This window comes from Helianthus annuus, chromosome 9 (assembly GCF_002127325.2).
Source record: "Helianthus annuus cultivar XRQ/B chromosome 9, HanXRQr2.0-SUNRISE, whole genome shotgun sequence".
NCBI lineage: Eukaryota > Viridiplantae > Streptophyta > Magnoliopsida > Asterales > Asteraceae > Helianthus > Helianthus annuus.
The window spans coordinates 172,316,006-172,330,065 of record NC_035441.2 but is presented as its reverse complement, the minus strand read 5'-3'; the positions used below and the strand labels follow the sequence as shown (position 1 = coordinate 172,330,065).

General features: G+C 39.0%; 1 non-coding gene across 1 annotated transcript; it reads left to right on the top strand.

The window, feature by feature from the left end:
- The first annotated feature begins 8,905 nt into the window (after positions 1-8,905).
- LOC118482351 lies at positions 8,906-9,012 on the top strand. Its single transcript, XR_004868394.1, has one exon. It is a non-coding gene; the product is annotated as a small nucleolar RNA R71 (small nucleolar RNA).
- Positions 9,013-14,060: the final 5,048 nt, after the last annotated feature.

The window sequence follows — 14,060 nt, the reverse complement described above, 5'->3', positions numbered from 1 at the left end:
AAATGTGTCTCCTAGCTAGAAATGAATGAAATGCTCAAACGTAAAACACATAATAATTGAGATGACATAAAAGAGATTTAATGTAAAATATGGATTGTCACGGAACGTAACGTATGACACTTCCAAAGTGAATCGAAGACCTTCTCGAATTAAGGAAACGTGCTTTGGCCTATAGGTATAGGTACTCTCATCGCTGGTCCCCAGGTAGGCAACGGGTCCTTAATGGATTTATACGAATGCCAAACCTAGACAGGACGTCCCGACTACCGGTACCTAACCCTTCCAGTTACTACACATCCTTAATCGATTGGGAAATCGAAACTTTGGCGAGAGTGAAAATCGAGGAGTGGGACTAGTTAAACAAGATGCGAGTATCACCTCTAACTTGATAACATCGTACCCTAATGTGGTTGGTACTTATCAAAAGATAAGGGTCCACTAGAGTATGAAATGGAAAACTCCCATCAAGGTTTGGATATCACTCCTAACTTGAGGGTAGATTTCGTGTAAAATCAAAGTATAGCTGAGTGAAAATCATCACCAAGTGTGGGAATCACCCCTATCTTGTTGAATCATTTCGATTGTGTTATAAGAGTGTCTTCAAAGCCTCCAAGTGTGTATTGTGGTAGCCTTAGGAAAGGCATGTATATTAACAGTCCAAGAAGTAGAGGGAAGCAAAGAAGATAGAAGAGAAGTTGTTTTAAGCAACACATAGTGAGAAAGCTCCTAAACTATAGACTAGGCAAGGCATTCCTAATTCCCTATAGTTATGGCTCTGATACCAATCTGGTATCAGAGTACTCCTACTATAGACTAGGGACAAGTAAGGCAATCCTACCTAATTCCCTATAGTTATGGCTCTGATACCAATCTGTCACACCCCAACCGATGGCGGAAACATCGGGATGAGACGAACAAATTGCTCAAAACAACATAACACTAAATGTGACAATAATTTATTAATTCATTTCATAAACTTTAAAGTGAAATACATAGTTCCAAATAAATAAACATAACATTCGACAATAATTAAAAATGCTAAGTGGGTTTCTAATGTCCATCCTAGCTTGATTCTTGTTTTCTTGATCATTCAACCTGCAATATGTATTAAAATAAAATCAACAAAAGCATGTTGGCGAGTATACAAGTTTTCATACATAGCATAGTACGTGTTTAAAATGTTGCTCATATCCAAATGTGAAATACAATATCATGTAAACAGTATATACTCGAAACGATGTTACTCTATGTGCCCAAACCAAAGTTTAACGCAATTAAAGTGTACCCAAACGAGTTTGAGTAGGTTGACATAGTTTAACCTAACAATACCTGCTCATAGAACAGGAGGGGCGTTTCTCAACCTATAGCACTACCATTGTTAGGGGAGGCTTGTACGAAGTTAATGAACACATAGTCATTAGGTGTTTACAGTAGCATAACATGTCTAACATGAATAGAGCGTGTCACATAGAATATGGAATGAGTGTGCATAAAATGTTTAATGTGTTGTGATGTTTGATATGTAATACATATTGCACCCAAAAGTGTAAAACGAAAATGGGTCATGTATACTCACAGTGATTGCGTTGCGATTCTTGTAAAGAGAATATGAGGATTGTTCCAAGTGTCGTTGCACAAGAGATTTACCCTATTAATTTTGAGTATTTGTTAAATATTGGGAATTTGGGGATTGTTTAAATAACAAGGCAAAATTATATAACATTTCTAAAATATCTAATAACAATATGCCTTATTTTATATATTTTGTATTTAATATAAATAAATGACAATTGATTTATAAATAAGTAATTCACAATTAATACTGATTATAATAATATTACTGATTTTATCAAAATGATATAAATGTTATTACTAAATTGTTGGATTAAATAAATAGTAATTATGATATATATATATATATATATAATTAAATAAGATAGTGATTAATAATTAAATAATAAATCTGATTAAAATATAAGATATAAATTCTGAATATTATTTTGAAATAATATTTCTGTTTTAAATTCTGATTTTAATAATAATATAAATTCTGAAATAAATAATACAAATTCTGATTTAATATATTTATTTCAGATTTAAAATATAAAAATAAATCTGTTTTATTAATTATAACTATATAAATAAAACTGTTTTATATAATATAAATAATTCTGTTTTTTTATAAGTAAATCTGTTTTAATAATGTTAACAATTATATAAATCTGTTTTTATAAATTATATGAATAATAATATTAATAATAATAGTAATAATAATATTAATAATAGTATAATAATAACACTATAGTAATAATAATATGCCATAACAGTAACATACATGTTTCATATAATAAGAAAAATATAAGAATCGAAAGAAAAGAAACAGTAAATACATAAAAAGAAAGTGAAACGGGATCGGAGAATGGTTACCGGCGGTCGACGGTGGTGGCAGACGGCGGCGAGGGTGGCGGACGGTGGCGAGGCGTTGGTCGGAGGATCCCGGCGACGGAGTGGACGGAGGTGAATCGAGTAATGAATGAGATGTGGTACGGTTTCGAAGTGAAGGATGGAGCCGGGTTATATAGGGTGGTGTCGGGTTGGTTTAAAAGGAAAGGCAAGGTGGTTTAAGGTAACCGGGATTGATTGATTGCCGGAAATCACGGGATCGGAAATATGGTAAGTTGACCGGACAGAAGGAAGAAAACGCGTGGGATGTTTGGCGGTTGTTTAAGTTTGAATTTGATTCAACTTAATTAGCGGTTAAATGAATAATGTTTCCATTTTCAAATGGATGTGGCATACCCGGCCGAGTGGTTAGTGAGTCGTTTGTTGAGTGAGAGGTCACCGGTTCGATCCCTGGCACGCGCATAAGATCCCATTTTTTTTTATAACAGCTTTAGTCTAACTGGGTTAGCCACTAACTGAGTTTTCTAACTCAGTTAGTGCTGCCCTTTAATAAAATTAACCTGGTTAGGCTCATTTAACCGGGTTTTCACTAACGGGGTTAGATTAACTAACAAAAATACTTAAAAATCAATAAAAATTCAGTTTTTAATATTTATTTATTTATTTATTTAATTTTAATTATTAATTTATTTATTTAAAATACTAATAAAATAGTATAAAATCATTTTAACCCAAATTTTGATATTTCAACCGAATTAACGTACGAATTCCCAATTTTCGTACGGTTTAGGGTAATCTCTTGGCAACGATGAATTTAAGCGCTGAGATTTAGATGGAATTTCACTGTTTTTACATGCTTAACATAGTTTCAACGTGTTTCAACGTGTAATAACATAACATAGCATATAAACACAAATATGAACCAAATCATGCATTTTTCATTAGGATTCAAGTCTCGGAATGAAATTTGGGAATAAAGGAGGGTACAATTGTCTAAAATAGGAAAGTACAAGTCAACAAGCTATAAATAGAAAGTTCAAAAACGCGAGGCGTTACAACATATTGGTGGCCACGGGGCCGTGCTCAGCAAGCACGGGGCCGTGGCCGGAGTTACTGTTTCATTCAATTGAACTTTTTGACCTGTTTTCTTATAATGTCGAGCAGGAATAGCGGAACATCCTCAGCTCACTCAAGGAACGATCGACGGGGAAGAAGAACATCGGTGGAAGACTCTTTGGTCAACTACGTGTACGCCTTGCGAGAAGCCATTGATGAAATGACAGGAGTAGGGGAAGCCATAATTGATCGTATTAACCATTTGTCGGTGGGGTTAGAGGGGTGCCTTCCAGAAGTCAACCTTTTGCACCAACGGTTGAATATTCTTGCTTTTCCTCCCATGGTGCCAATCATCGCACAAAGGGGATGGAATGTTGTGCCGGAAGTCATTATTCCAGCCGAGTGGCATGTCATGCCTCCGTAATCTACTCTAGACATACTACACGGGGTTCCGGTAGCCATCGCACCTCCTCGGCAAGACATTGTGGACAACGAGCCTGCCTTCTTTCTCCGTAGAGAGATAGAGGAATGGCTCAACGACATTTAAAAAGACATCCCCTGGTTCCGAGTTCTTCAAAACCCTTAAGTACCGGAAAGTTATTTCCGGGTTTTTATTCCTACAATAAGGGTAGAACTCCTTAAGTGATTTCCTGCATTCTATGACCTATCTATCTTAGAATCTTTGTAGTTTCTCGTTTTTAGCATCTTTATTTTCAATTTTTAGGATCTTTGTAATTGTCGTCCTTAATGAATGATGGTTTTTAAATGGTGTTTGGATGATGTTGTAATGGTTAAATACACTCGAAAAGGTGGAGGTTACCAAGGGAAAGAATAACCCACACCTCATGCACAAAAACAGAGCCTCCCGACAATTCTCCATCATTACAGCAAGTTCAGCACGGGGCCGTGCTCAGCCAACACGCCCCCGTGCCCGAGGTTCTGCAGCAAAATGCCTAGTAAAGGTAACTGGACACGAGGCCGTGCTCACTGAACACGCCCCCGTGCCCAGCCTTCTGTTTAAATATGATACTGTCAGTCTGAGCACGGGGTCGTGCCCGGACCAACACGGGCCCGCGGCCAGACGCCCAGTAACACAAAACTTTGTTTTTTAACACCTTTTACACATTCAATCAACCTAAAACTTATTTTTGGGACACATTAAGGACAATGTGTAATTTAAGTGGGGGGGGGGGGTGCTAAAACCTTGAATTTTGCAAGTCCTAATAACAAGCCTTACACAAAACTCTATTGGAACCGCTAATCACCCCAATTTTTTTCAAAAACTTTTCATTTGTTTTACTTGTCTTGGTTTAATTTGGGAATAACAAGTTCTAAAAAGGTTATATTTTTACAAATTTAGAATCGATAGCGTCGTGATAAAAAGAACCAATATAAGAAAATTATGAAACGACATGACAAATCTAGTTAAAGTTTGATTATATATACTTGATCACATTATAAACCTATTCCCACAATAAGTGAGTTTTGAGCCTTTATTGAGCATTCAAGCATACATCTTTAAACTAAATGCTTATTTTTCGTTTCTTGTGTGAATAGCCGCTTGGTTCTTACGACTCTAGAACTTGCCAAGATGGTACATTCCCGGTCCTTACCAACTTAAACCCAAGTAAGTACATGATGGAGGCATTAGGACTAACCCATTTTCCTTTCAATACCATTATTTTTCATTTTCTTTATCACCTACCCAAAATCCCCCTAGTTAACCCCTTTGAGCCTAAACCTTTTCATTTCTAAACCCACAAAACAAACACCCTTTACCCACCAAAACCTTTTTCTTTTCAACCCTTTATTTTAGTAAGAGTAAACTGCCATTTTGGTCCATGTGGTTTGGGCAGTTTTGCCATTTTAGTCCAAATCTCAAACTTTTTAAATCTGGGTCCCTATGGTTTGCATTTTGTTGCCATTTTAGTCCAAATCTCAAAAACTCTCATTTTTTACTGTTCCAACATGCCTTTTTTGTCTTTTCGTGCAGGGGTAGTTTTGTCCAAGTACATTTCATTAAAACATTTTCTTAATTAAAAAACCACCAAATAAATACCCTCCGAAATAAACCAGTTGTCATTTCCCCAAATGCAGAGCAAAAACCCGAACCCTAATTCCACAAATGCAGAGATCTCCACCACCACCGCCACCACCGCCACCACCACCACCTCCACCTTCTCCCCCTTCTCACCATCGCCACCCACCCCACCGCCACTACATCGTTCACCGCCACCCAGCGCCACCATCAACACTGAATCATCATCATCTTCTACCACCATTGACTGTCCCCACCGCCGCCATCACCACCACTCACCTTCCCCTTGTCGTCAATGCCACACCACCGCCACTAATTCCTCTACCACCACCGCCTCTGTATACAAACCCTAAAAATTCAACCCCCAAATTAAATACATTATTAATTCCTCTCAATCTAGGATTCAGATGCAAAATATTTGGTTTAGCTGCATTGTATTTGATTTTTGTATGCCTCGAGTTTCCAGCGTATTTCGAGACATCGAGTGGTAGTTCAGATAATGAAGCAGTGAGTAAGTTTCAGTTTGAAGTGAGTAAAGCGACTTTGAAATCTGCGTATCATGATGAAACGGTGAGTCAAGAAGAGATGAATGATGGTTTACCGCCGATTGATGTAAGGTATGGGTGGTTGACCGGTAATATTGTGAGGCAAAGGCAGAGGAATCAGGTTATGTCAGGGTTGGAGAAAATGGCGGGGAACCTCTGATCAAGACCGATGAACCTCCCTCTCCTTCTCTCTCTTTTGGATTCTCTGTGTAACTTGTTTCTCTCTCTCTTTCTGAGTAACAATGGTGGTGGTGCGACGATAGTGAAGGCTGTGGTGGTTTGGCTATGGTGGTTGAAGATTGAAAATAGAAAGGTGGTGGGGGTGAAGAGGGTGAGGGTTGTGGCAGTTTGGTTATGGTGGTTTAAGGTTGAAGATGAAGCGGTGGCCAATTATCGGGTGGTGTTATAGAGAGAGAGAGAAGAGAGAGAGAGAGTCAGAGTTGAGGTGTGTTTAGAGAGAGAGTGCAGAGAGTTTAAAGAGAGAGAGAGATGTGTTTTAAGGTTTTTTTTTTATTTTTATATGTTATAGTAACTCATAGAATGACGAATTTGCCCATGAACAAGAAGACAAAATAGACAACTTTCAATAGTCAAATAAGGGGTTTTTGTGTTTTGGACTAAAATGGCAACAAAAACGAAACCACAGGGACCCAGGTTTAAAAAGTTTAAGATTTGGACTAAAATGGCAAAAATGCCCAAACCACAGGGACCAAAATGGCAGTTTACTCTTTTAGTAAAAAGCTCGGTTTTCTTGTCACGCTTCTTTATAAAAAAAAAAGTTGAAAGTCCAGCAATAAACAAACAAGTTCCTCAAATAAACTTTGGTTGAAAATTATTAGTTTGAATAAAAGTCACAAAAACAAAAAGTTTGACGACGAGAGAAGCTTTTTACGCTTTTAGCCCTTTTTACTAACCACTAACCCAAAACCACTTACCTTTAGCCCAAGCCTAACCCTTCCCCAAGTCCTCTTAATATTTACAAAGGTTTATAGTTAAAAAGGAGGAGGAGGATTGATTACTTGGCAAGCATATGGTAGAAGTGAGTTCCATGCCGGTCTCGAATGTTTCACAAAAATACATTTTCGGCCGAGTGTTAAGTGATCTCCTGTGAGGTATGTGAACTTGTATATAAATAAAATTTTAAAAAAGGCATGTTATGCCCAAATAAGTAACTTCTCTTATGAAAAGTTCTAAATAAATCATAACGAATACGATTGTAAATAATATAAAAATACAACCCAATAAAGATCTTGGATTCTCGACACTCAAGACAAGCCCAAAAATTCTCTTCTACCCATTCCATTTGGGTCTGTAAGCCACATAATAAAGAGTTTTGCTTGAGGATAAGCAAAGATTCAAGTGTGGGAGTATTTGATGTGTGTAAAATGCAACATATAATTTACATCAAATGAGGTAGAAATGGACAAAGCTGTGGAAGCTTCTATGCCCACCACGGGGGCGTGCCCACCTCAACACGGGGCGTGGTCAACGCTAAGATTTGTAGAATCTTGCAAATCTTGATAGTACAGATACGCTTCTACATACGGGGCCGTGCCCAGCGAACACGGGGCCGTGTGGAGCCTAATGCAGACAATTGCAATTAATGAAGGAAGAGAAATGAGATGGCCACGGAGGCGTGTCCAGCGGACAGGGGGCCGTGACCGGGCTTCTGTTCAGGCTATAAATAGGGGTGCTTGGTTCTCTTCAAGGACATCCCTTGGCAAACCGCCTCTCTCCCACTTTGCCACCACTCCACCACCACTACAACCCCCACATCCACCACCATCATCCATCATCCACCTTAGAGTGTTTGTAGTAGTCTCGAGATCCAAGATAGATCACAAGAGTTCTTGTCAATCAAAGGCCATGTTTGGCTAAGTCTTTTACATCACTTGGTGAAGACAAGCATTTAATGTATTACTTTTGATTTTTAATATTTTCCCACTTTTTATTTGGTTTTGTATTAACGACTTTAATAACTAGTTTCTTATATCGAAGGTGAAACTTCTTTATCATTTGTTCATGGTCTCTTCGCATTACTTTACTGTCTTTATAAAGTAAAAGATTTTCACCATTCATATCTCTACGGTCTATATAGAGATATGTTGGCTACCTGGTAGGGTGTTAAGGGAATGGTTTAGTAAGGTTCTTGCCTTGTTCAGTGTATAGATCCTGCAAGGACCTGGGTCAAGCTTACTAGGACCTCCTTCAATACCCACTCGTATTGAATGGCGGGGGTGCGAATGGCTTGATCCCATCATATGTAAACTACTATTAATACATTAAACCGGCTACTTCGGATTGTTTCCTTGCTGACTCAAACCACTTAGCCGAGGGTAACGTCACCTTCAAAAGAGAGGCCTACCATTTTTCGCATTAATAACTTAATCAATTATCTTTCAATATTCCGACCCTTTGGGATTGTATCCTTGCTGACTCAAACCACTAGGTTGAGGGTAACGTCACCTTCAAAAGAGGGGCCTACTACTATAACTAAGATAATCTATTAAAAAGTGTAAAAGTGCGGAAATCATCAAAGAATACATTAAAAGCGAGTCGGATCCAAGTGATTCATCTTGCCTATGTTTTTATCAGCATTTTTAGTTTTTATTTTTTTTTTGTTTAAAACCTTTTCCAAAAATTTTAGTTTGATTAGACGTCGACCTTATGGGCGCCCGGGGCGATAGACTTATTTCCCCGGGGAGTGTGCCATTGAAAATTGGTTTGAGCAATTTCCTCAATTTGATTATATATTTCGTGTGGGCGTCGATTACCTAAAAGTCCCCCGGAGCTAGAATCAAGTGTCTGCCTAGTGTGTGGCAACAATCCATTGTAGAAAGTGGATACTTGTTTCCATATTGCGAGGCCATGATGGGGACACTTGCGTAATAGCTCCTTGAACCTTTCCCATGTTTCATATAAGGATTCCCCGTCCTCTTGTGAGTATGTATTAATTTCAGCCATTAATTTAGCAGTTTTAGAAGGAGGGAAATACTTATATAGAAACTTTTGGGCTAGTTCATCCCAGGTGTTTACCGATCCAGCTGGGAGGGTGTTGAGCCAAGCTTTCGCTCGGTCTTTTAGTGAGAACGGAAACATACGGAGGCGTATGGCGTTGTTTGATGCTCCATTGATCCGAAAGGTATCACATATTTCTAAGAAATTAGTTATATGTAGATGAGGATCCTCGTCCGCAAGCCCGTGGAAGGTTGCGGAGTTTTGGAGCATTTGTATCAAATGCGGTCGGAGCTCGAAGTTATTGGCTTCGACATTTGGAGCATTGATAGCGGCGCCTAGATTACCTACGGTGGGCCGTAGATAATCCATAAGGGTACGTTGGTCCGCCATTGGGGGTGGATCACCCGAAACCTTCTCTTGGTTTTTGGCTTTTAACCTTTTTCTGAGAAAGCGTTCGGGTTCTTCTAGCGGTTCTTTTATGTCTTTATTGGAACTGGAGCTCATACACTACGTGAGGATGGTGTCGGGTTCCAAGTCCTGCAATAAAAACAAAAAAGAATGTCGGTCAGAAGGTTCACCACGGCCCCGTGTTGAGCGAACACGGCCCCGTGGTCGGAAATACAGTGATTGTTTTCCAGATCCCAGTTACTGGAAGTTGGACACGACCCCGTGTTGCACCGGCACGGCCCCGTGGTCAGCCTTCTGTAACTTGAAAAACAAAAACTGCCAGTAACTTTGCTGAGCACGGCCCGTGTCCGACCAGGCACGGCCCCGTGCTGAGCTCTGCAGAAGCTAAAAATCTAAAAAAAAAATCCTAAAAAATAAAAAAATAAAAAATATGATTAGGCCGTTGATTCCTAACTTTCTTAAAATCCTTGTGTCCCCGGCAGCGGCGCCAAAAACTTGATGCGTGTTAGTGTATATATGTTTTTAGATATATATTTAAGCCCTTTTTACACTTTTAGCCAAGTTTTAAATTTATAAAACACGATATTTACTAACACTAAACACACATATGGGCAAGTGCACCCATCGTGGACGTAGTATAGTGTTGGTAAGATACCGAGGTCGTCCAAGGACACAAGAGCTTTTAATACCGGTTTATCCTCAACGTCTAATCAAATCAAAAAGGTTAGAAAAATGTTTTAAACTAAGAAAAATAAAAACTAACTAAATGCTGAAAATAAAAATAAAATAAAAACAGATAGACAAGATGAATCACTTGGATCCGACACGTGTATTAGTATAACCTTTGATTATTTTCGCACTTTTGCACTTGTTTAAGAGATTATCTTAGTTATTGTAGTAGGCCCCTCTTTTGAAGGCGACGTTACCCTCAACCCAGTAGTTTGAGTCAGCAAGGATACAATCCTAAAGGGTCGGATTATTGAAAGATAATGAATTAAGTTATTAATGCAAATTGTGGTAGGCCCCGCTTCTGGCGGTGACGTTACCCTCGGCTAAGTAGTCTGAGTCAGCAGGGATACAGTCCTAAATAGCCGGGTTATAGTATTAATAGTAGTTAACTTATGAGGGGGTCAAAGAGTTTGGATCCCCGCCATCCAATACCTATGGGCATTGAAGGAGATCCTACTAAATTTGACCCAGGTCCCAAGCAGGACCTCTAAACGCTGAACAAGGGCAAGACCCTTACCAAACCGTTCCCTTAACCCCCGACCAGGTAGCCAACATACCTCCATATAGACCGTGGAGATATGAATGGTGAAAATCTTTTATTTTATATAGACAGTAAAATAACGCCAAGACACCACGGACAAACGATAAGGAAAGATCACCTTCAACATAAGTAACTAGTTATTAAAGTCATTAATACAAAACCAAATAAAAAGTGCAAAAGATTAAAAATAAAAAGTATTATACTAAACACTTGTCTTCACCAAGTGATGTAAGAGACTTAGGCAAACATGGCCTTGATTGTCAAGAACTCTTACGATCAATCTTGGATCCCGAGACGACTCACACACTCTACGATGGACAATGGATGATGGTGGTGGATGATGGTGTTATGGTGGTGGTGGGTGGTGGATGAGGTGTGAGAGAGGTGGTGTGCCAAGGGATGAGAGAGAATGAATCCAAGCTCCTCTATTTATAGGCTGAACAGAAGGCTGGACACGGCCCCGTGTCCGCTGGACACGGCCCCGTGCCCGCCTGACACTCTCTCTCTTCATTAATTGTAATTGCGAATTACAATTAATGCGCCTGCTGTACTTTCACCACGCCCCCGTGCTCGCTGGACACGGCCCCGTGGTGGGCAATGGAAGCTTCTACTGGTTTGTCTTTTCTGCTGCTTCCTGGGCACGCCCCCGTGTTCGCTGGACACGGGGCGTGTTCAGACTCTGTTTCCTTCTTTTTGCCTTGGGAGGTGCCGTTGAGGGTCCGGGCAGTCCACTTTTGTTCCTTTTCTTGTATTTATGGTAGAATTAGTGGTCTTTTTGCTTCTTTTGTGATTTTGAGCTCATTTCATCCTGAAAATGCAAAAGGAAGACAAAAACACTCTTTTTCCAACATTAGTACTTAAAAAGGGTTAGTTTTATGCCTTAATTGATGTGTTTTATATGTTGCATTTTACACACATCAGGGGCATCTGGAAATACTGTAGCACACGCTTATTAGGCCAGGTCTCTATTCGTTACAATCACACGTGGCTCCATACATTCATCCAACATTGACTTGATTATCTCAAGCACCCATACAAAGTTATCACTCCGTTTTTTAAAGATAACGACATGCGCGATACAAAACGAATGATTGGTAGGCGTGATACCAACAATCTGGACAAATGACATATTGTATATGTTTGTCTTGTACGTCGAATCGATCAGCAATACGTGGGGGAATGCACGCCACATTTCACTCAAGTAGTGATGAAGAAAGAAGATCTCTGTTACGACCTCTGTTCCAGGTTCCTCCCGTGTCTCGTAAATAAATCCGTTGTTTGTCAGGATGTTTTCTAGTGACTGCATGGGAGTTAATCCGTCTCTTTGTTCGGCTCTAATCTCCTGTACAACGTTTTGAATGTCTTTTTGAATATGAAACCTGTCCGGGTCCTGCTTCCTTACCGTTTGAAAAATTTTGCGTGGCTCCATGTTTTGAGCTGTCAGCTGCTCGATCAGTTTATATTCGCTTAGAGTAAACCTTCGCAAAAACACGTGGCTGACAGGTCCTCACAAAGTTCATGGTTATGTTCAATGTTTTTCCCCTTTTATCTCCCAGATTTCATACGGATGGTCTCGCACTGCCAGCAGGTAAAACGAGCAACCGGTTTTTTTGCTTCCGGCTTTTCTAACCGTTGCTATAGTATGGTGCTCACCACCACGATCACATTCAAGCCATACCCTCCCGATCCTTTCCCCGATTTTCATTTATCGATGGGTCACAATAACGAAACCATCAGCGTTTGCCATTTCTTGTTAGTTCATCTAGAGAGTTGAAAACCTGAAACATCGACAATAATAACAATATTAATAACAATAATAATAATAATAATAATAATAAAAATAATAATAATAACAATAATAATAACAAAAACAATAATAATAACAATTTTAACAAGAATAACAATATTAATGACAATAATAATAATAACAATTTTAACAATAATAACGTCAATAATAATAAAAATAATAATAACAATTAATCTATCTAACGTAACAAAATGAAATTGATACCTGCTTTTTTACGTACGGATTGTTTGGGATGGGGGGTGCCTCACCACCATATCCTCCAACGTCCGGATAGTTTTGTTGAACGTAAGGACCGCTCGGGGAAATGAATTGCTGATGACCACCGTATCCATCAGGATAGTGTTGTTGCACGTAAGAATATTCACACCCGTATCCATAATCCGGATACCCTTGTTGCGCTGGATAACTTGGTTCACCAACATCGTATGAGTCATCTACAGGGGATGTTTCATCAACAGGGGGATGCGTGTTCAAATCTAGAAACGGTCTGTTTTGTTTTCCTTGTACACTAGATACAACCTCCCCTTGCTCGTTAGAATCGGGAGCGCCAGACTCCTCCAAAAAACGGTATCATCATTAGTAAAAAATTAATTAAAACAACAAGTAATTAAAACATTTAAGCTAATAACTGTTACCGGAACGTTTTCGGGCACCCATGAGTCGCTAGAAGAATACGGTCCAAAGACATAGTTGTTGTCCCAGTATGATGACATTTCAGCACCTCACAAGTGATAAAAAGAAGAATGCAAAGAAGAAACCTTCGTTCAAAGAAGCAGAATAGGTTTTGGGGTGGATGAAGAATGCTCTGCATGTCCCTATTTATTTGAAACATAGAAGCCTCGTATAGCCCTAGAAGCCCCATATTGCTTTATGTCGCTTACCAGACACATAGTCACATCAGCCCTCAAGACCCCCCGTCTAGGCCTAGACGAGGCATATTGCTCCCTCGTACAAGCCTAGACGCCCCGTCTGATGTGACTGATTTGACCTGGTATGCGGTTCAGTGGTTGGTCAGAGACAATAGCCCTAGACGCCTCGATTAGGCCTATACGATGAGTCTTAAAGGGTGTAGAAATAGGCATAAAGGTGTGTGAATATGGACACCCTTTACAAATTACAAAAATAAAGAACAAAGAGTTAGTTATATGGATCACAAAATTTTGGATTCGGCCCAAAATTTGATTTGGAGGAAAAGTTAATTAGTTTATCATTGGATATGTAAAATTAAAAAAAAAGGAACGTCATAAAAAATAATTTTTAGATACAAAAAAATATAACTGTTTTACACTTTTTGAGTTTTCTCTTTCGGTAGTAATCATGTTTTCTTTTTTGGTAGCAATATCCTCTCATATCAAACTGTTACCAACCGAATGCCCACCTCGAAGTGCGGGGTATCACACTAGTTAAAACTTATTTATTATATTTATTACTCGTACCTCTTCAAAACGACCTCATCATTAATTTCTAAACTTGATTTTCCAAATGGTAAGATTAATCTTTATTTTTTGAACGTAAGATTCTATGATTGATAGAACAGGGTCTGCATATGCTGTAAAAACCCGAAGTACAGTACAA